This window comes from Spermophilus citellus (assembly GCF_964194105.1).
Source record: "Spermophilus citellus genome assembly, chromosome: 3".
NCBI classification, from domain to species: domain Eukaryota; kingdom Metazoa; phylum Chordata; class Mammalia; order Rodentia; family Sciuridae; genus Spermophilus; species Spermophilus citellus.
In genome coordinates this window covers 130581382-130603248 of record NC_138184.1, presented here as the reverse complement: position 1 = coordinate 130603248, position 21867 = coordinate 130581382, and positions in this window count along the sequence as shown.

Genomic DNA, 21867 nt, shown 5'->3' with positions numbered 1-21867 from the left:
AAAATTTCCAATTTATTGTAAAAAAAAAGTTCATAATATGTTTTCAATAGCTTCCCCTACTTCCCTGATTTATTGAGGTATTATTGGCAAGCAAAAATTATATATATTTCAGGTATACAACATGATGCTTTGATAGTCCTGTATATTTCTCTTATTATGCTTTTGATGTTTACAGAATTGGTAAAGATGTGCCCCTGACCCCATTTTATTTTATTCATGACATGGTTTTTTGCTTCTCTTTATTTTTCTTGAAAAGTCTTGTTAGACAGTAATAAATTTTATTACTCACTTCTATGCTTTGTTTTTAATCCTCTTTATTCTGTTTTTTTTTTTTGTTTCTATTATTAAGTCATGCTCTTATCTACTTCATTTTAGTTTAATTTGATATATTCTTTCTATTCTTTATTTCATTGACTCTCAGTTTTTGTTTTTCTGAGATATGCATTGTAGACTATAAATATTCTTCTAAGCTCAGTTACATCCTATAAGTTTAAAGTTTCCATTTTCATTGCCATACAATTCAGAGTATTTACTTACTCCATTATAATTTCTTAGGCTTTCTGTCATTTATAGGTATAGTGTTACGTTTCCAAACATGTGGTCTTTCCTTATTGATTTCTTGCTTAAGGCATTGCAATCAGAAAACGTACTCTTTATTTTTTTTAGTCTTTTGAAGTTGGTTGTAACTTGCTTTATTTCCCCAACTGTCATCAGTCTTAATAATATAGCAGCAGCAGCAGCAGTTTATTCATACATGATCTTTTTACATCCAATCTTTCTGTATTCTTCGTATTTTAGATGACTGTCTGGTAACCAGATATATCCCCTCCTAAATCCAACATGACAATCTATCTAAATTGCAACATTTTGTTAATTTACACTTATTGCAACTGGTGTTCGGATATATTTGAGTTTAAATTGCCATCTTACTATTTTCTATTTGCCTTGTTCCTCAATATTCCATTTTTTTCTTTCCTCCTTTTTTTGATATATTGAATATTTTTATAATATTTTTTCCTTCTATTAACCTAGGACTAATATGTGTTTTACTATTTTCATGATTAATTTAGAGTTGCAGTGTGCATTCTTGACTTATCATAGTTATTATGCTGTTATGGTTTGATATGTGACGTCTCCTGAAAAGTTCATGTGGCAATGTAGGAATGTTCAGAGATGAAATAATTAGATTATGAAAGCTGTGAATTTAGAAGTGGATTAAATAATTTTATAAATTAATAATTTGAATGAATTACTGGGGTACTAATAAAGCAATTGGTGGGATATATCAGGTGATCATTTGAGACCATATAAATATTCTTTTTAATAATGTGTTCACCAAATCAATTTAGCAGGCACTGATGACTTAAATCAATTTTACCATTGAGATTGTCAAAGGTTCATTTTATTCTATTGTTAACTTCTGTATTTATTAGCTAACACTGTTTCTTTTGTTATATCTATAAACTCATTGATGATACTCTTCTTATTTATCATGTTATAGATCATTGCCATTATTATTATTATTATTATTATTATTATTATTATTATTATTATTATTATTATATTCTCCAAGGATTTCCTAGTTGGCCAGGTGGAACTCCTTCAAACTTGTGTCCATTTGACATGCCATCTTCATTCTTTCACATCTTCTTTCTTTGTCTTCTGACTTAACTTAAACTGTCCCTGTCCCAGCCTGGGAATCAGACATTTCGCCAGTTAGCTATGACACCTATTGGTATATAATGGTAGATGGTATTAGCTTCCCATTGCTGCTGTAACAAATTATTATTCATTTAGTGGCTTAAGAAACTTTTTTAAAAATCTTACTGTTATAGAGGTCAGGAGTCTGAAATAGATTTCACTAGAATGATGTGAAAATATTATCAGGGCTGCATTCCCTAATGAAGGCACTACAGAAGAATCTGTTTTCTCACCTTTCCCAGTATCTACAGGCTTCCCATACTTTTGGTTTGTGGCTGCTTCTATTTTAAAGTCCTAAGACTGGCTGGTTAGTTCTTTCCCACATTGCCTCATTTTGGTACAACCTACTCTTCTGCCTGTTTCATTTTTTAAGATTCCTTATGATAATTCTATACCCAAAAGGATAATTCAAAATAAGCGGCATTGTTTCCCTCTTGACTTATAACATGTCCAACGGTTCTGGGAATTTTAATGTGAACTTTTTGAGAGAAAGTAGGTGATTGATAGTTTATTCTGCTTACCATGCAAGCCAAGATCTGGCTCTAGCTGTGCCCACTGTAACCACAACATCATTGATTTGTGGATCTAACAGAAGATAGCTAGAAAATACATTTTTATAAATCATGAATTCATACTGATTCTTCCCATTTAAATGTAAACCCACAGGTTCTTTCTTTTTTTAAAAAAAAATTAGTTTTTAGTTATAGGTGGGCACAATACCTTTATTTTATTTTTATGTGGTGCTGAGGACCGAACCCAGTGGCTCACACATGCTAGGTCAGTATTCTACCTCTGAGCCACAACCACAGCCCATCCCCTGCAGGTTCTCTCTCTCTCTCTCTCTCTCTCTCTCTCTCTCTCTCTCTCTCTCTCTCTCTCTCTCTCTCTCTCTCTCTCATCTCTATCACTATTTCCATTCTTATCTCATCTATTCTGTTTTTATATGCTGTTAAGTCTGATCCTGAATCTTGAACCAGATCTATAGCAATATGACAGTGTTCTGATTCCCTCTGTTTGGCAAGAGTAGTCTTCAATAGTTTTCTTTCTTTTATTATTTTTCTTTTTTTGTTGTTCCAGAAGTTCCTAGTATCTCCCGAATTTTTAATTCTCCATGTAAACTTCAGAATCACCCTACCTAGCTTCAGAAAGAAAGCTGTTAACATTTTGTATTGGGGTCATTTAAACCTATGTATTATCTAGGGGAGAACTGACATACTTATAGTTTTGATTTATACTATCCAATACAGGGGTGTCCCTCTATTTACTCATGTATATTTTTGTGTTTAACAAATATTTTCAAATTTTCCTTACAGATACTTTACAAATGTCTTATTTATTCTTCCTTCTTCCTAAGAAGTTTATCTTTTTCAGTTATTACATAACATTTAGTTTGTTACTAACTTTTAATGCTAATTTTACAACATATCCTATTGACTTTTGTTTGTTTTACTGTATTTTTTCATTTATTCTCTTGGGTTTTCAGGTAGACAATTTTATTTTGTGCAAACAAAATTTTACTCTTTTTGTTTCTAACTTTTAATGCCTTCAATTGTTTTTATCATGTCTATCCCTTTATTAAGCACTTAATTGAATGTATACTACTAATAAACATAATATACACTTCCTTATTTCCTACCTATAATATAAATGCCTCTAGTGTTTTCCTATCAAGTAATATAATGGCTTTGAATTGAATGAGTTACTCATTAATTTTATTTGTTTATTTTGTTTTGTTGATTCTTATCAGTTCTTAAACAAGTATTTTTTATATGTCATTAGTACTTACTTCAGTGAATAATTATAGAATATTGTATATCATAGACTTTCTCAAAGTACATACAGATAATATATGTTTAAATTTAAGTAAAATATATGAGCAAATTTCCTGATATTGAGTCCGTCTTATATTCTTGGAATAAATATTCCAGGATGTTCATGATACATTGATATTTTATTAGGTTGTGAACTATTTAGTAATATTGTAGTTTGAATTTTTCATCACTGTTTCTATGATGGGTGCACAGCCTTTGTTTATGCTGTCTTTATCAGTTGTAGGTATCATTTTTGTATCAGCTTCATACAAATATTTGAGGTTCTCATTTTTGCCCTTGTATTTTATGGAACAATATGTGTAGGATTTTAATTATCTGTTCTTTAGTCATTTGATAGAATTCTTCTGGGAAGTTGTCTGACCTTGATCAATTTTTATAGGACAATTGTTTGATAACTTCTAGTATCTTTTGAAGAAATTGGTTGGTTATACTTTCTATTTCTACTGGGGTCAATTTTTTAAATCATATTCTCCTAGGAAATTATGCATTTCATCCATATTGTTTTTTTTTTTTTTTAAAGAGAGAGTGAGAGAGGAGAGAGAGAGAGAGAGAGAGAGAGAGAGAGAGAGAGAGAGAGAGAGAATTTTTAATATTTATTTTTTAGTTCTCGGCGGACACAACATCTTTGTTGGTATGTGGTGCTGAGGATCGAACCCCGGGCCGCACGCATGCCAGGCGAGCGCGCTACCGCCTGAGCCACATCCCCAGCCCTCATCCATATTGTTTTTCAAATTTATTTGCACATTGTACAGAATAATCCCTATGACTTTGAAATTTTAATTTCTTTTAATGGTTATTTTTCCTTAGTCATTTATTATTTTGTATAATTTTCCTTTTTTCTATTTTGTTCTTAAATAAATTTCCCAGTAGTTTGTTTTTATTGGTAATTTTCATCCTTCAATGAAATAGTATTTTGGTTTATTCATTAGTCATATTATTTCCCTATTTTCCACATCCATTCTGTTTATTAATTTTCCATCCATAATATTTTCCATTTTTCTCCAGTTTTGTAAATCTACTTGTTGCAATTTTATTGTTTTAATTGTTATAAAGTTATTATTAAGTTCCATTAGTTTTTCTCTAATCATTTTTTTATAACTTATAACACCTACATACTATCTTTTTCTTTTCCCCTCCCTTGTTCTCAGACTTTAAATATATTTAGTTGTGGGCTGGGGATATAGCTTATAGCTCAGTGATAGGACACTTGCTTAGCATGTGCAAGGCCCTGGGTTCAATCCCTACAATTGAAAAAAAAAGTCTACAAGTATATTTTGTTTTTACAAATAATACTTTGATAAAATTTTTATGGTTATTTTTTGATTGTATGAGGCTGACTCTCTAATACCATGCTTAGGAATGGGTTTTGAATCCAACTTTTCTTGAGATTGTTCACATATTAAGGAGAGATTGGCTGGATATAAAATTCTTTATTGATATTTCCATTCTTCCTTTTATGCAAATATTGAGCTACTGCTTCTTTGTCATGCATTTTTCTGATGCAATGTATTTGCCTAACTTATATGTCCTTTTGTAAACAACTTGGTTTTTTGCCTATAGGTGCAGAATCACTTTTCTCTTTTGACTCTGCTAATTTATTATGACATACCTTAACATTCTGGGTTAATTTTTGTCCAAGTACATGTTCGGCTCTTTCAAAATCTTTTTTTCCTGAAACTTTTAAAAATAGTTTTAAATGTTTTTCAGTTCCATTTTAAAAATTGTCTCCACCCCCAGAAGTCAAATTATATGTATGTTGGATGTTCTTTGCTTGTCCTTTATAGCTAGTTCTTTCACTCTGATTCCATTTATCCTTGACTTATTTTATTATTTTTGCTTTGTTGTTTTCATTCCTCTCCTCAGTGCCCCTTATATTTTTTGTTGAATCTATTCCCCATTTGACATAGTCCAATTTTATTTTAATGTTTCAGATAATTTTGTCTATTTTGAAAGATTCCTGCTGAGGTCTCTAAATTCTTGGTTCATGTGATTCTGTATTCATGTCCTTCCTGATTTCAGTTTTAAATTCCCTACTAGCACTTTTTTTAAAAATCTGAAAATGCTTGCCTAATGATATGTATTTAGTTTGAGGTGTTGTATTTGATGATTGTCTTAATGGTGAGAATTTTTGTCAGCTGAAATATTAATTTTTCCCCCATGTTCTCTCATACTACCTTGTGGGAATATTGTCTGCACATTTCGAGTTGATCACTCTTCAGTGAACAAACAATAATAGGAAGCTATGATGAGTTTGAGTGGCTTACTGTTTCTTAAGAACTCTTTTCTTTTGATATAATAAAGTGCAACTTTAAAAAATGATGGTTCCCTATTTGGGGGGAGAGTAAGTTTATATATCTTTTGAATTTGATGGTTTTTCTGTGGGCCCTTGATTTTCACTGCTTGTGATTCCTTCTTTCTCCTGACCACCAGACCACCAAAGTACTTCCACCAGTTTCAAATCATTCCCTCTGACCCCAAAATGGTACCTAAGAAATCCAACCTCTGATCCTGCACTTTTTTCTTTTCTTTTTATCAGCTCCATGTATGGGAAATCTGCCAGGTCTCAGACCTATTCTAACTATTTCTTCATTCAGAGGCGAACTCATGTTTGGAGGATCGTGTGGTTTAATTCTTACCCAGCACTGTTAATGTCATTATGCACTTTCTGATTTTCTTCTTTTTCTTTTTCTTTTTTTTTTTTTTTTTTAACTTTCTTTGGTGCTGCTTCACCATGTGCACTGGAGCTAACTTTGCTGGTTTTCAAATATCTGTTTTTCAATTCACATGGAACTTGATGTTAGTAGATAGCTCTTTATTATTCATGCTCTGGGCATAGTTGGAGATGGTTTAATTTGCTGTCTTTATTATTCTGTTTAATTTTAAAGAATTTATTAAGAGTTTCAGATTTAGGTGACTGATCTTAGCCTATAGTTGTCCTGGAGATCATTCTCTTTGGTTTCTTCAGGGATGTATTTCTATTGTTTTGGGATCTTATCATTTCTGTTTAGAAGTTAGATGTCAATCAAAGTGTCACACTAGTGACAGCAAGTCATCTTTCACTTTCCTTGACAATTTCAAAGTTTTCTGGTTTTTTTCCTCCATTTTAATCATGTTTACTATGATGTGCCTACAATTTCCTCCTGATTATGGTTCATAGTGCTTTTAGAATTGATGGTTAGATGATTTTAATCAGTTTTGAAATATTATCAGCCATTAAATTTTTAAAAAATTATTTATTCTTTTTAGATATACATGATGGTAGAGTATATTTTGGCATATTCTCCATACATGGAATTAACTTATTTTAATTAGGATCCCATTCTTGTGGTTGTACATGAGTGGAGTCTCACTTGTGCTGTATTCAGATATGTACATAGGACAGTTATGTCTGACTCATTCCACTGTCTTTCCTGTTTCCATCCCTTCTTTTCATCCTTTTTTTCTACTCTTCTGAACTTCTATTCTCTCCCCTACCAGTGTTGTGTGTTAGCATTTCAGTCATTAAAGTTTGAAATATTAATACCAACCACCTTTATCTTTCTCATTTTGGAACTCAAAAGATGTGTATTTTAGGCCTCTTTTCTACTTCTCTTACTTTTTTCCTTTCTGTTTCCTTTCCTTTTTTCTTTATTTTGGATATTTCCTTCTTTATCTGGCTGTGTTCTTATACCCAATCTTTATTTTACTTTCTCTCTTCAGTATATCTAATGTGCTGTTAAGCACATTTATTGGGTTGGAAATTTGTTATTGTATTTTTCATTTGTAGAATTTACATGTTCTTGTAGTTTCTAGTTCTTCACTTAAATTCTCAATTTTGTCTTTTCTAAGGTGACTGACACATTTGGTTTGCCAAGAATGAGGGGCTTCCTAGGATATACCACTTAGAATAGCCAAAGTGTTTTTTCAAGGCAGATTGGGATGGACTGATTATCCTATCTTTTAGCTCCTTGTGCATAGTAAGGGTATTATTTTAGAGACTGGTTTGCATGATCCCAATGTATAGACTATTCCTATCATATTATTTTTCTTGCTGCCTTTTTTTGTAAATTTATTTATTTGTATTAGAGTTTATAGTTATACATAATAGTTGGGTTTATCCTGACCAACTCACATGCATGAAATTCTATTTTGGTTCATGATTCTCCCCATTTCCTTTGTCCTCTCTCCCCTCTCCCATTCTTCTTTCTTTACTCTACTAGACTTCCTTTCATTTTTCTATTAATTTATAATTTATTGGTTCTTTCTACCTATACATAAAGGTGAAGTACCCTATTGTATATTTTTATATGCACATAATAGGATTTTTAAAGGCTACATTCTGCGTTGTCTCCCCTTACCCATTCTACCATTCTGCCTCTTGATCTTCCCTTTATGTTATCCACCTTCCCTTTACTTTACTCTAGCTTCCTCATATGAGAGAAAACATTCAATCGTTCAGTTTCTGAGATTGGCTTATTTCACTTAGCATGATATTCTTCATTTCCTTCCACTTACCTGCTAATGTCAGCATTTCATTCTTCATTTTTCATCACTGAGTAGAAGTTATACACACACACACACACACACACACACACACACACACACAACTTCTTAATCCATTCATCTATTTATGGGCATCTGGGTTGATTCCATAATTTAGCTATGGTGAGTTATGCTGCTATAAACATTGAGATGGCTATGTCACTGTAGTATGCTGATTTTAGATCTTTGGGGAAAATACCAAGGCATGAAATCGATGGGTCATATGTGGTTCCATTTCTAGTTTTTTGAGGAACCTCCATGCTGTTTTCCAGAGTGGTTGTGCTAGTCTGTAGTCCTACCAACAATGTACAAGTATAACTTTTCCCCATGTCCTCACCAGCATTTATTATTGTTCATATTCCTGATCATTGTCATTCTGACTGGAGAGAGATGAAATCTTAGGGTGGTTTTGATTTGCATTTCCCTGATTACTAAAGATGTTGAACATTTTTTTTGTCATATATTTGTTTACCATTTGTGTTTCTTCTTTTAAGAAGTTCCTGTTTAGTTCTTTTTTTGCCCATTCATTGATTGAGTGGTTGTTGTTGTTGTTGTTGTTGTTATTATTATTATTGGCATTAACTTTTTTGAGTTTTTGTCAATCCCCTAGTGGAGAAGTAGTGGAGCAAGATTTTTCTCTCATTTGGTAGGCTCTTTCTTCATATTCTGAATTGTTTCCTTTGCTGGGCAGAAGATTTTTAGTTTAAAAGCATCCCACTTATTGATTTTATTTTTTGCACTTTGGGGGTCTTGTTAAGGAAGTTGGTGTCAGCATCTATATGATGGAGTGTTGATCCTATGTTTTCTTCTAGCAATTGTAAAATTTCTGGTCTAATTCATAAGTCTTTGTTCTATTTCAATTTCAGTTTTGTTCAGGGTGAGAGATAGGAATCTAGTTCCATTTTTGTACACGTAGCTATCCAGTTCTCCTAGCACCATTTGTTTAAAAAGCTGCAATAAATAAATATGCCTTTGTCAAATACAAGATGACTATAGGTATGTGAATTTGTTTCTGTGTCTTCTGTTCCATTGGTCTTCATTTCTATTTTGATGTCAATACCATGATGTTTTTCTTGTCTTATTCTTCCTGTTAGAGGAAATGTCTTTTTTTTCTCCTTTCAATATGATGTTGGCTTTGGGTTTGTCATAAATGACCTTTATAGTGTTAAGTTCTTTCAATTTCTAGCTTCTCCAGTGTTTTTAACATGACTAGATGCTGTATTTTATCAAAGGCCTTTTATGCATCTATTGAGATGATCATGTGATTCTTTTCCTTAACGCCATTTAAGTGGTGTATTACATTTACTGATTCATGTATGTTAAACCAAACTTGTATCCTGGAATGAAACCCACTTGATCATGGTGTATTATCTTTTTGATGTGTTCCCTCCATTTCAATTTTATGGAATACTTTGGGAGAGACTGGTGTTCTTCTCTAAAGTTCTAATAGAACGCAGCTGAGAACCCATTTGGCCTTGAACTTTTCTGTTTTGGAAGGTTTTTAATTGCTGTTTCGATTTCATTACTTGATATTGGCCTGTTTAGGTTTTCTATATCTTCCTGATTCAATTTGGGCAGGTCATATATGTTTAGAAATTTGTCAGTGTCTCCAGATTTTATAGTTTATTGGAATATAAATTTTCAAAAGAGGTTCTAAGAATCCTCTGGATTTCAGAAAGGTCTGTGGTAATAATCTCTTTTTTCATCTCTGATCTTGTTATTTGGTTCTTCTCACTCTTTTTGTTAGTTTGCCTAAGGATTTGTCAATTTTATTTATCTTTTCAAAGAATCAATTGTATTGATCCTGTGTATTGTTTTCTTTTTCTCAATTTCATTGATTTCAGCTCTGATTTTTTTTTTTTTTAGTATTTATTTCTTAGTTATAGTTGGACACAATACCTTTGTTTTGTACGGTTTCTATAATTTTTTTCTAACTGCTGATTTCTAATTTCATTCCATTATGATCTGATAGGGCACATGGGAGTATATTTGTTCTTTTTTATTTGCTTTGTGGCCTGGAATATGATTCATTTTGGAAAAAGTTTCATACACAGCTGGGAAGAAAGTAAATTCAACTGTTTTGGGGTGAAGTATTCTGTAGATATCTGTTTGGTCCATTTGCTTTATAGTGTTATTTAGGTTGCAGTTACCTTTGTGGATTTTATGTTTTGATGGCCTGTCTATTGGTGAGATCGGTGATTTGAAACCACTCAATATCATGGAATATTTTTGTTTTTTTAAATGTATTTGGGTGCATTGACATTTGGGGCATAAATCTTTACTATCATTATATCTTCTTGTTGGATTTTCCCATTTACCGGGGTGTGGTGGCCTTCTTTGTCTCTTCTGATTAATTTTTCCTTGAAATCTGCTTTTCCAGATATCAGAATAGCTTCTTCTGCTTATTTTCATGGTTTGTATGTTTGGAATATTTTTTCCATCCTTTTACCTTCAGTCTGTGAACGCCTTTGCCTATAAGATAAATCTTTTGTAAACAGCATATATTTGGTTCTTGTTTTTTGACCAATTCTTCTAATCTGTGTCTTTTAATTGGTAGTTGAGACCATTAACATTCAGCATTAGTATGCATATATGTTTGTGGTTTCCTGACATTTTGTTTTTTCGTGGTACTGTATCCTATCTTGATTCTCACTTAGCAGATTATTCTTCTATTGAAATATCTATTTGGGAGCTTAGGAATTGTTTTTTTAGCTCCTCTGTGTGCAATTTTATTTTGAGTATTCTTTCTGGATAGGTGCTCACAAAGTCTTTTAGTTTATTCCTATCATGGAAAGTTTTTATTTCTTCCTCAAATTTGAACTGAGCTTTGATAGGTATAGTAAACTTGGCTGGCAATTTTTTTTTTTTTTAATGGCTTGGAATCCATCTCAATACAGGCCCTCCTTGGTTTTAGGGTCTGAACTTAGAAGTCTGAGTCAGTCTAATTAGTTCACACTAGAGATGTCTAGATGTGACCTGATATTTCTCTCTTGCACCTTTTAATATTCTTTCTTTATTTTCTATGCTAGGCATTTTGATTATATGTCTTGGTGAGCTTCCCATTGGAGCTGGTGTATTTGGGGATATGTAAATCTCCTGTATGTGAATGTCTATCTCATTTCTGATATGGAATATGTTTTCTGTAACTATCTAATTGAAACTGTTCTTTTTGCCTTTAGTTTATATCTCCATGTTCTTGTCTATACCACTGTTTCACAGGTTTGGTCTTTTAATGTTGTTCCAGAGTTCTTGTATATTTTGGTCATGGTCTATAATTTTTTACCCTTCATTGCATTCAGAATCCTCTGTCCTGTCTTTAAGGCCTGAAGTTCTGTCTTCAAGGGATGAGATTCTATTTTCTATGTATTCTAATCTGTTATTAATGTTGTCAAGTGAATTTTTACTTTTATTGATTGTATATTCCATTTCTAGGAGTTCTACTTGGTTCTTTTCACTATTTCTATTTCTTTATTAAAGTGGTCTCTTATCTCCTGTAATTGCTCTCTTAATTCTTTCCCTAGATCTTTTTTTTTTTTACCTCACTGAACATTTTAGTAATTTTTAAAAATAATATTACTCTGGGATTTTGTCCACTTTACTATCAGTGGGATTCTTTGTTGGAGGATTGTGGATTCTGGGTAGAGGGTTTTTTGTTTCTTTTTCCTCATTTTTCAGAGGTCTTGGACTTGTACATCAACTGAGGTGAATTTCCCCTACTTCTTTTTAATGTGTGTCATTTATTGTGTAATTATCTTATTTGTTCTGGGACTTCTCTCTGTTTTTGATATATGAATAGATGCCAAGGAGTGGGACCTGGGGTTCCTCTTTGATTGTTCCTCCTTTGGTCCTTGTTGTTGATTTAGGGACTTTTGTCTCCTTACTTCTTTGAGTTGGAGTCATGTCAGGTGGAGTAGATTGTGTGTGAAGTGAGATTCACTACTGCTTGGTTGAAGTGTGGGTATTTTTCAGCCACAGGATCTCTACTCTGTGATCCTAAAGTGTCTAATCTCTCCCTGGTTCTTCTTGGAGGGAGGGGGAGCCAGGAGTGGCAGTAATGCCAGCAACAAAAGCACAGCTTTATGATAAGTATCCTGTGTTCACTTTGACCTCTGTAATAGTATTTGCCACCTATTTAGGAATGGTGGGTCAGCATTTAATAACAGTATCAACAATAAAAGTACCATGAGCTAGGTCAGAAATTCAACATAAGGTGTCTACTATATTGTCTAGCATATTAATGATTACCCTAACTTGAAAGGGTGAATGGGGGAGGGATGTAATGGTTAGTGTTGGTTTTTGTCTCTTCTATGCTTTGTATAAAGTGTAGCTGAAGATTGAGTGTCATTAATTCATGTGTGGATCAAGTGTGCTATCTTTTGGTTCAGTTTAATTCAGCAGCAGAGTCTCTAACCTGTGAACTTTCAGTGTCCCTTTAGGTTCCCAGCACTCACAGAATAGAGATACACAATAGTAATAACTGTTGCAAACAGTACACTCCATTAAAGTAAATACCCAGTTCCTACTATGACATCTTCAATATTAATTATCATCAAAAAACAGGAATGGTGGGTTCAGCAATTGTGAACAGTAAAAACAATAACCATGAACTAGATCTGGCTTTAAAGCAAATAGCAGATGTCAACTATATCATCCACAGCAGTAATGACTGCATCAGTATTAATAGTTGGGGCAGGAGTTATATATGCCAATTAATTCTGAAAGATGGTACAAATGCAGTTAATTAGGGAAAAAGTAAATGTGTCAGGAAGTTTGAAAAGAGTTTACAATTTCAAAAAGCAAACAGAGAGAATGCAGAAAAGATGTAGCAAGTGATATTTATATGGAGGAGGGGAAAAATAGAAGATGCAAAGTATTGAGAGAGAGAGGGAGAGAGAAAATAAAATTTGTTCATTAGCAGGAGAAGAGAGAAAGAAAAACAAGAGAAATAAACAAACGAAAATAATACAAAACCAAACCAAAATATGCTATCCAAAACCCCAAACCTTCAAAAGAAAAGGCAAGAAAAAATAACTATATTAAAAATACTAAAAAGAGAGAAAAAGAAACATAAGTGTATGTATGTATGTCCCTGAACCAATCAGCACAAAAGAATTCACACAGGGCTGGGGATGTGGCTCAAGCGGTAGCGCGCTCGCCTGGCATGCGTGCGGCCCGGGTTCGATCCTCAGCACCACATACCAACAAAGATGTTGTGTCCGCCGAGAACTAAAAAATAAATATTAAAAAAAAAATTCTCTCTCTCTCACTCTCTCTCCTCTCTCACTCTCTCTTTAAAAAAAAAAAAAAAAAAAAAAAAAAAAAAAAAAAAAAAAGAATTCACACATACACACAGAAAAAAAAAAAAAAAAAAAGATCCTAATGAAGAATGAAGGAGCCATCTCCACTGAGGTGGTCAAAATAGTTGACCAGATTGGGTGGTCTCTATATCTAACAGTCTTTCCACTTATTCTTGAGTTATATACAAATAGAGAGCAAGGGGTATTAACCCCTTTTTATTTTCATGTTACTCTCTGAGCTGCCAGTTGAAGATTGAAGTTGTTTGATATATTTTCCCCCCTCAAGCAATTAATTTTATTTTCATATCAGAGCAATATTGAGTGTTCTGAGTACTCATTTCCACATGTTGATACCTTAGGAATACGTCTTGACGGTGTTATGTATCACAAAACTGATAACACATTAGTTTCATTTAATTCATTATGAAGCATGTTGCCAGTATCTTATGGAAATTTTTACTGGTTTTCTTGTTATAAAACCCCAGGGAGTAGAGGCTGCCTTTCTTGTTTCTAGTATGTCCCTTGAATTGTTTATAAAAGACACATGTTTAAAAGTACAGACATGGAAGCCTAATCCCTATTTAATATATTTTGTTTTCTTATATATTTGGTTATTTTTAATTGTTTTGGACAACCTATTTTCAGTGCACTTTACAAAAATAATTGGAAGTCTAATATAAACTTATTCTTCCCAACAGAGAATTTACGTTCTTCTTTGCCAGATATGTGAGCTACCATCATATATGGGGTTACCCTAATTCAGTGATGATTCCAACCTGACCTGAACCCCCTGAAAGGAGCTGACTCTATCAGTTCATTCTTACTTCTAGGATCAAACCTTTGAGTTCCCAAGGAATGCATTGGTTGTTTGCTGGGGCCATCTCATTTTGTAAAGCCCTAGATTCCAGTCTTTGTTCTGTAATTCTGTGAGGCTCTTAAAAATGGTACTTAACTTCTAATGCTTCTAAATGCTGAACTTATCTTTCTTGATCTTCATCCTTCCATAGATCCTGGTGTGGTAGTTTACTATTTTAGTTTTGTGAAGCTTTCAAATATATTTGAACTAATTATTTTCAGTAAGAAATTTTGGTCACAAAACTCAATCCTTTATTATTTGTGTATTACTTAAAAAAAAAAAAATATATATATATATATATATATATATAAAACATGTTAGTTAATTTAAAAAAAAAATCATACCAGGCGTGATAGTCCATGACTGCAGAAGGCTGAGACAGGAGGATCTCAAGTTCAAGGCCAGCCTCAGCAATTTATCAAGGCCCTAAGTAACTTAGTGAGACCCTGATTCAAAATTAAAAAAAAAAAATGAAGAAGAAGGGGCTGGGGACACAGCTTAGTGGTAAAACATCCTTGGTTAAATCCCCAATTAAAAATATTCTTTAGCTCTCCTTCACTTTTTTTACTGTTACATAAGTAAAACAGAAAGATGGATGAAGAGTGAGAAGGGAACCAAGTCTACATTTCTACAAATAAATTACTCATAATTTCCTCTGTTCTTTAAACCCTGATTTTCTGTTGTCAGAAAAACCTGTGCCTCTCAGAGGCACTACGTTTTGCCCTAGCCAATTATCAAAATTGGAAAGAGAAGAAATCTACCATTGCATTTTCCTGGGCCAATACTTGTTTTTCCTTTAACCTCTTGTTGCTAGAGGGATTGAGGAAATCATGAACATCTTAGCCCAATCCTTGGAAAATCTTCACCTCTCAGCTTCAGATTGGTCACATTTCTTGTTTATCCCCTACTATCTGATTTCTGAAAGTTATATATTTTTTTAAGGTAAAAGGGGGAGATTGTGGTAGTAGCTTTTTAGGATTCGTACTAGCATCCTTGGTTAAAGAAACCCATAAGTGAACAAAGATGGAGTGAGCAAAGATTAATCCAATAATTAGAACATGTTGGAGAAGATTTGCCTTTTGGCCAGAATTTTAGAAGGAGCTGAGACTTTGGCAAGATTAGGATAATAGACATCCCTTGAGGCAGCCACGAATTTCTAAAGTATGTAAGAAAATCTCTCCCCCCATCAGAGTGTTCCTCCAGTGATCTTCCTATGCTCTCTTTGCAGAAGGGAGCAGAGGTGCATTTCATGTGGCAGAAGACACTTCAAAGGAGTTTGTTTAGACTCAGAAGAATGTGGGTTTGTTTTTGTAACCTCCTGGGTTCTAGTTATGTGTTAGTCAGGAAGCATGCATTGTTTTTAGGCTTTCTGTAAGAAACCACCACAACTCCTAAGCAGCATCCCACGTGGGTATTCGATCATCTTTTCCATTTATATACTCATTGGGTGCCACCTTCATAATCTGATTAGTTAAATTGGAAGAAAAAACTGTTGTTTTTTTGCATCAACATTCTTCCCAGATTTCCCTTGTTGGACGTTGCCTTAATTAAAATAAAAACTTGGTTTGAAGTTTTTTTTTTTTTCTTAGTGATCTTTGGTTTTTGTTTTATGTTGGGTTTAGTTTCATTTCCCCACTCTCCCTCTGCTGTTTAAAAATTAAGTTTATTTAAATGCAAAGAATGTACTGTTTATTCAACTAAATGATATCTTTATGTGGAAAAGGGGGAAAATATCCAGACTGCTTTCATTGCTACTCCACTGTCTCAACTTAACAGTTCTGTGGTTTGTTTTTTTATCTTTTGTGAGCATTTTTACTCCCAGCTGTGCTGCACACATAAAACTGCTCTGTGGTGAGACAATTTGGTAAACTATGCTACTTCATTGTTCATTGGACAAACAATTGCTCATCATCTCCCAACCTTAATAAAATAATATTGCAATGACTTCTTGGAGAAAATAAAAACTTCAACAATTGATTTTCCATCCACATGAAATTTTTCTCAGATGTATGTTTGTGGGAGTTTTGTTCTACTTGGGGGTAAAGAGCGTAAGCAATGTGGAGAAAACATTTCCTTTGTACTGTACGCATTGAGGCAGTTTCCATTTTGCTGCAAAATCTGCACGTAAATGCTCTTAGAGTTCTTAGGCTTTTGCTAATATTTTCTGTCATTCTTTGGCTAGTCTTTTTATTTTTTGATAGTCATTTGCAGAGAATAAATTTTTGATTTTCATAAAGTCCAGTTCATCAATTCTTTCTTTCATGGGTCATCCTTCATTTTTTTTAAAACCTTTATTTTATTAATTTTTTTCAAATGTGGTGCTGAGGATCGAACCCAAGGCCCAACATGTGCCAGGCAAGCACTCTCCTGCTGAGCCACAACCCCAGCCCCCATGGGTCATCTTTCTAATACTGTATCTAAAAGTCAATGCCAAACCCAAGGTCATGAGGTTTCTCTCCTATATTATCTTCTAGCAGTTTTACAGTGTTGTGTTTTACTTTATGTCTATGATTCATTTTGAATTCATTCACAAGAAAACTGTAAAGATTGCATCTAGATTAACTTTATTTAAAATGACAAATATATGTATTCAGGGTATACAACTTGATATTCTGATATATGTATACATTGTGGAATGGTTAATTTGAGCTAATAAACATTTGTATTATCTCACATAATTTTCTTTGTGGCAAGAGTGCTTGTAATCTAGTCTCTTAGCAATCTCCAAGTTTGTAATACATTGTTATTAACTATAGTCACCACAGTGATTTATTTAGAAGTAAATCATTCATAAATTTCTCTGTTCTTTGACCCTGGTTTTCTGTTGCCAGAAAAATCTACACCTCTGAGGGGCATCACTTTTTGCTCTAGCCAATTATCAAAGTTGCAAAGAGAAAAAAGTCTGATCATTGCTTTCCCTTTGGTATCTCATTGCTAGAAGGACTGGGGCAATCATGAGAATCTTAGCCCACTCTTTGGAAGCCTTCCATCTCCCAGAGTGAAGTTGGTCTTTTGAACTTATTTCTTCTATCTAACTGAAATGTTCCCTTTTGCCAACACATTCCTAGTAAACCTCCTAATTAAAGCCCCTGATAACCATCCTTCTATTATCTGCTTCTATGAGTTTGTTGTTTTTAAATTCTACATATGAATGAGATCATAGGATATTTGTCTTTCTGTGCTTGACTTAGTTCACCATGTTGTCACAAATTGCAAGATTTTCTTCTTATTTAAGGTTGAATAGTATTCCATTGTCTTTTTTTTTTTTTTTTTTTTTTGATAGTGAGTATTGAACTCTGTGGCACTTGGAAAGTCCTTGCTGGACCATGATGGCTCGCACACGTGGCAGCTGCCTCGTTGATTCACGCAGCCTCCGGTAACGAAAAGTATTCAGTAATAGCCTTTTGTTGCAACTTTTTTTTTTGATAATCCTTCCTCCTCTGAACTTTCTTCTTTTTGACTAGAGTTCCTGGGCTTCCATCAACACATGTCCTAACTATTCTTGGTTCCATTGGGGTGCCTCTTTCTCTTATCAATTTACTTCTCACCCCTTCCATATTTTCATCACAAAGACAATACAATACACTTAGACAAAACAAGACACAAACGTACTGTATCAATCTTCTCCATTTTCTCAAAATGGCCATTTTTCCTCTCACCCTATCTAGGGACGAGCAGATTTGCTCCCATCCTATATATGGACGGGCAGCTTTTTTTTTTTTTTCATTACTTACCCCCGAGTGTCCCGGGGCTCCCCTTAACGGGCCACCATCTGCCGCAGCCCGGCTGGCTGGGCAAAATAACCAGGGGGTGACGAACAACTTGTGTAGATTGATACAGCAGGAGTGGGAGCCGTTTATTGTAGGACAGGAGGGGTATATATACATTCCACACAGATTATCTAATTAACATAAACTAGATACAGCAGTCAACCAATAAGGAATCTCCACACTTAATGGCTCACTGGCGGTGTTACTTCACAAACCACTCCCTCTGGCAATATGCCAGGTGCCATCCAGACTTGTTTACAGACTCTAACATTTGCCAGGCGCCATCCTGACTTGTTTACAGACTCTAACAGAAGAGCTGCATTATATGGTAACTTATGTTCATATTTTGGAGGAACTGTGTTCCCATTTTACATTCCTACCAGTAACACATGAGCGTCTGTATTTCTGTAGATCCTCACCAATACTTGTTATTGTCTATCTTTTTTATTATAACCATACTACTGGAGGTGAAGTGGTATCTCATTTTAACTTGTATTAGCATTTCCCTAACAGCGAATGGTATTGAACACATTTTCATGTACTTACTGCCAATTTGTGTGTCTTTGCGGAAATATTTAAAACATTTGTTCATTTTAAATAAAATTTGCTTGTTTTTCTTCCTTTACTTTTTCTAAATTTTCCTTTTTGGAAGTCTTATTGAGATTTTTGTGTGTGTGATCTAGAGAATGTTCTTTTTTATAACCTTCATATGTGTAGTGTGTGTGTGTGTGTGTGTGTGTGTGTGTGTTTTGTATTGGGGATTGAACTTAGGGGTACTTTACCATTGACTATGGCTCCAGCCCATTTTTTAAAATTTTTGAGAGAGGGTCTCACAACTTGTTTAGGGCCTCGCTAAGTTGCTGAGGCTAGCCTTGAACCTGCAAAGCTTTTAGTCTATCTCTATATAATAGCCCCTTGGTCATTTGAATTGCTTTTTCCTGTAACTTCTCTGATTTTATGAAGTTTTTCTTGAGAAGCATAGACAAGAATTGAAGATGGCATTTTATTGTTGTGTTCAAAGGAAGGAAATATTCCTTTTCCCTGAGGAAAAATTCATATTTGAACAATTTTGGGTTTCAGATCTTTAAAGAACAATTGAGATGCTTCTTACATCTTCTCAGTCCTAACTGAAAACTCCACAGTGACATGTTAGAGTTGTGTATTCCTTATGCAGGTGGAAGGGAGGAGAGAAAGCTCGTAATTTTTAATAATAAAAAACAAGCCTGTTTGGGAAGGCTGATTCTGCTACTTACAGGTTAGTGACCTGGGGCAAGTTATTTAACCTCATCATAAGTAAAATTGGGATCATCATAAGCACCTTATAATACTATAGTGAGGATTAAACTGATAATGACTGAAAAATAGCACACAAGATGACTAAAAATAAACCCTAAGTATTTAATAAATATTCACTATTTGCTGTGTTGCCTACATGGAAATTCTTACTGGCTTTTGCTCCTGCTTGCTTCTGTGTGCTATCACGCCAGTTCATGTTCTGAGCACTTTAAATCTGTCTTCAGACCTGCAGGTTTACACTCTTACAGGACATCCTAAAATTTTCAGATTAATCTGATCGTAGCACTGATGCTTGAGAAGTGTTTTGTCCATTCTCTTGCTTTTCTGAGATGCACATGCACAGATTCTTTCTTTCCTAAAGACAAGGCAGTCCTTCTCCGTGAATGTTTACTTGTTAAGATAAACTTTTGTCACATCACTTTGATCTCTCAGCTTCTTAATCTCTTCCAGTTTCGACCAATTAAACAGCCAGTACCCTGAGATTTCTTTCCATTTCTCTTCTAGCATGATTTCATGCTGTCCTGGATCCCAGGACTTTTCTTTGTTAGATTCTAGTCTCATTTTTATACCAAAAAAAAAAAAAAAAAAAGTGCAATAGAGAGAAAAGAACTGACTGTGGTGGTAAGAACTAGAGAGAAAAGAACTGACTGTGGTGGTGCTGGCCATAGAATCTTAAGTTTGAAATTCATATCCCTTAGTGATTTCTTTTCTTATTTTAGGTACCAGGGATTGAACTCAGGGCCATTGGGCCACTGAGCCACATACCCAGCCCTATTTTGCATTTTATTTAGAGACAGGGTCTCACTGAGTTGCTTAGAGCCTTGCTGTTGCTAAGGCTGGCTTTGAACTGCAGTCCTCCTGCCTAAGCCTCCCTGGCTGCTGGGATTATAGGCATGTGCCACCATGCCAGGCTTGGTTTGTTTTTATCTAACATTCTTCTAAGGATTTTGCTATTCTAATTCCTCTTCATTGGTAAATAAACATTGACACTCCTCCCACTTCTGAGGCTTTTAGGATAGCTTTTCTTTGTTCTTGTTCTAAATCTAAGATGTATCAAAAAGTGGGACTTATTTCATTTTAAAGACTAGCATCTTTCTACTTTTAAATTATTTTTTAACTTTCTGGAGGTTTAATTGTTGTGTACATTTAAGCTGTACCATGTGGTGTTTTAAGAGACCTATGCATTATGAAATGATTACCATAATTAAGCATACCCACATCTATCATCTCACACAATACCATTTTTTAAAGGAACCCTTAAGATCCACATTCTTAGTAAATTTAGATATCCAATTCAAAATTATTGGCCCTTGTCACCATGCTGTACTAAATCATCAGAATGTCTTCATCTAGTATAAATGAAACTTTGTACACTTTAACCAACTCCTCATTTTCCTCACAGCCTCCCCAGCTCTTGGCAACCACCTTCTTATTCTCTCCTTCTATGAGTTTGATTCTTTTACATTCTGTTTTAGAAGTGAGATCATGCTTTGTCTTTCTGTGTCTGACTTATTTAACATAGCAGAATGTTCTCTTGATTTTGCAAATGGTGAGATTTCCTCCCTTTAAAGGCTGAATACTATTCCATTGTGTGTATAAACCAAGTTTTTTTTTTTTTTTTTTTATCATTCATCCACTGATGGACACGTAGGTTGTTTCTATGTCTTGCTTATTGTGAACAATGCTGCATTGAACATAGGAGTATGGGTACCTGAGTTCTGATTTTTTTTTCTTTTGAATAAATACCCATGTGTGGGAATACTAGGTCATATGGCAGTTCTATTTTTAATATTTTCAGAGTCCTCCCTACTATTTTCTGTGCTGTCTGAAACCACAGACTGTAACAACAATAACTATCTCCATTCCCAACAAAAAAATAAAGGTTTCTTTTCTACACATCCTTGCTAACATTTACCTTTTATTCTAACAGGTACGAGTTGTTATTTAATTCTGGTTTTAATTTGTATTTTCCAGATGATTAGTGATGTTGAGTACCTTGTCAGACATCTATTAAACATGCATGTGCATCTCAGAAAATATATCTTCTTTTGAGAAATGACAATCAAGGAGCTTTCCCCAATTTTCATAGGGTTATTTGTGGAACTTTGTTATTGTTTTTTATTTATTTTTTTGTCTTCCTATTGAGCTGTAGTAGTTCTTTATGTATTTTGGATACTATCAGTTATATAGTTTATAAACATTTTTTCCCTTTGGTTGTACTTAAACTTTTAAGTGTAATACAGTTTTATTTGTGTCTTTTTGGTTTTATTGCTTGTGTTTTTGTGCTCATAGAAAAAAACAGTTGACTTGTGTATACATGTGTTCGTTGCTGGGATCTGTTCAGTTCCATTGGTTTACATGTCTGTTTTTTTGTTGATATAATAGCTTGGTAATATAATTTTGAATCAGGAGGTATAAGGCTGTACATTTGTACTTTTTTTCTTCAAGATTGCTTTGGCTATTTGAAGTCTTTGTAGTTCTATACGAATTTAGGGTTATCTTTTCTATAGCTGTGAAAAATGGCAGAATTTTGATAGAGATTGCATAGAATCTGTAGATTTCTTAGTGTTCAGCCTATTTTTAAATTTTTTTTC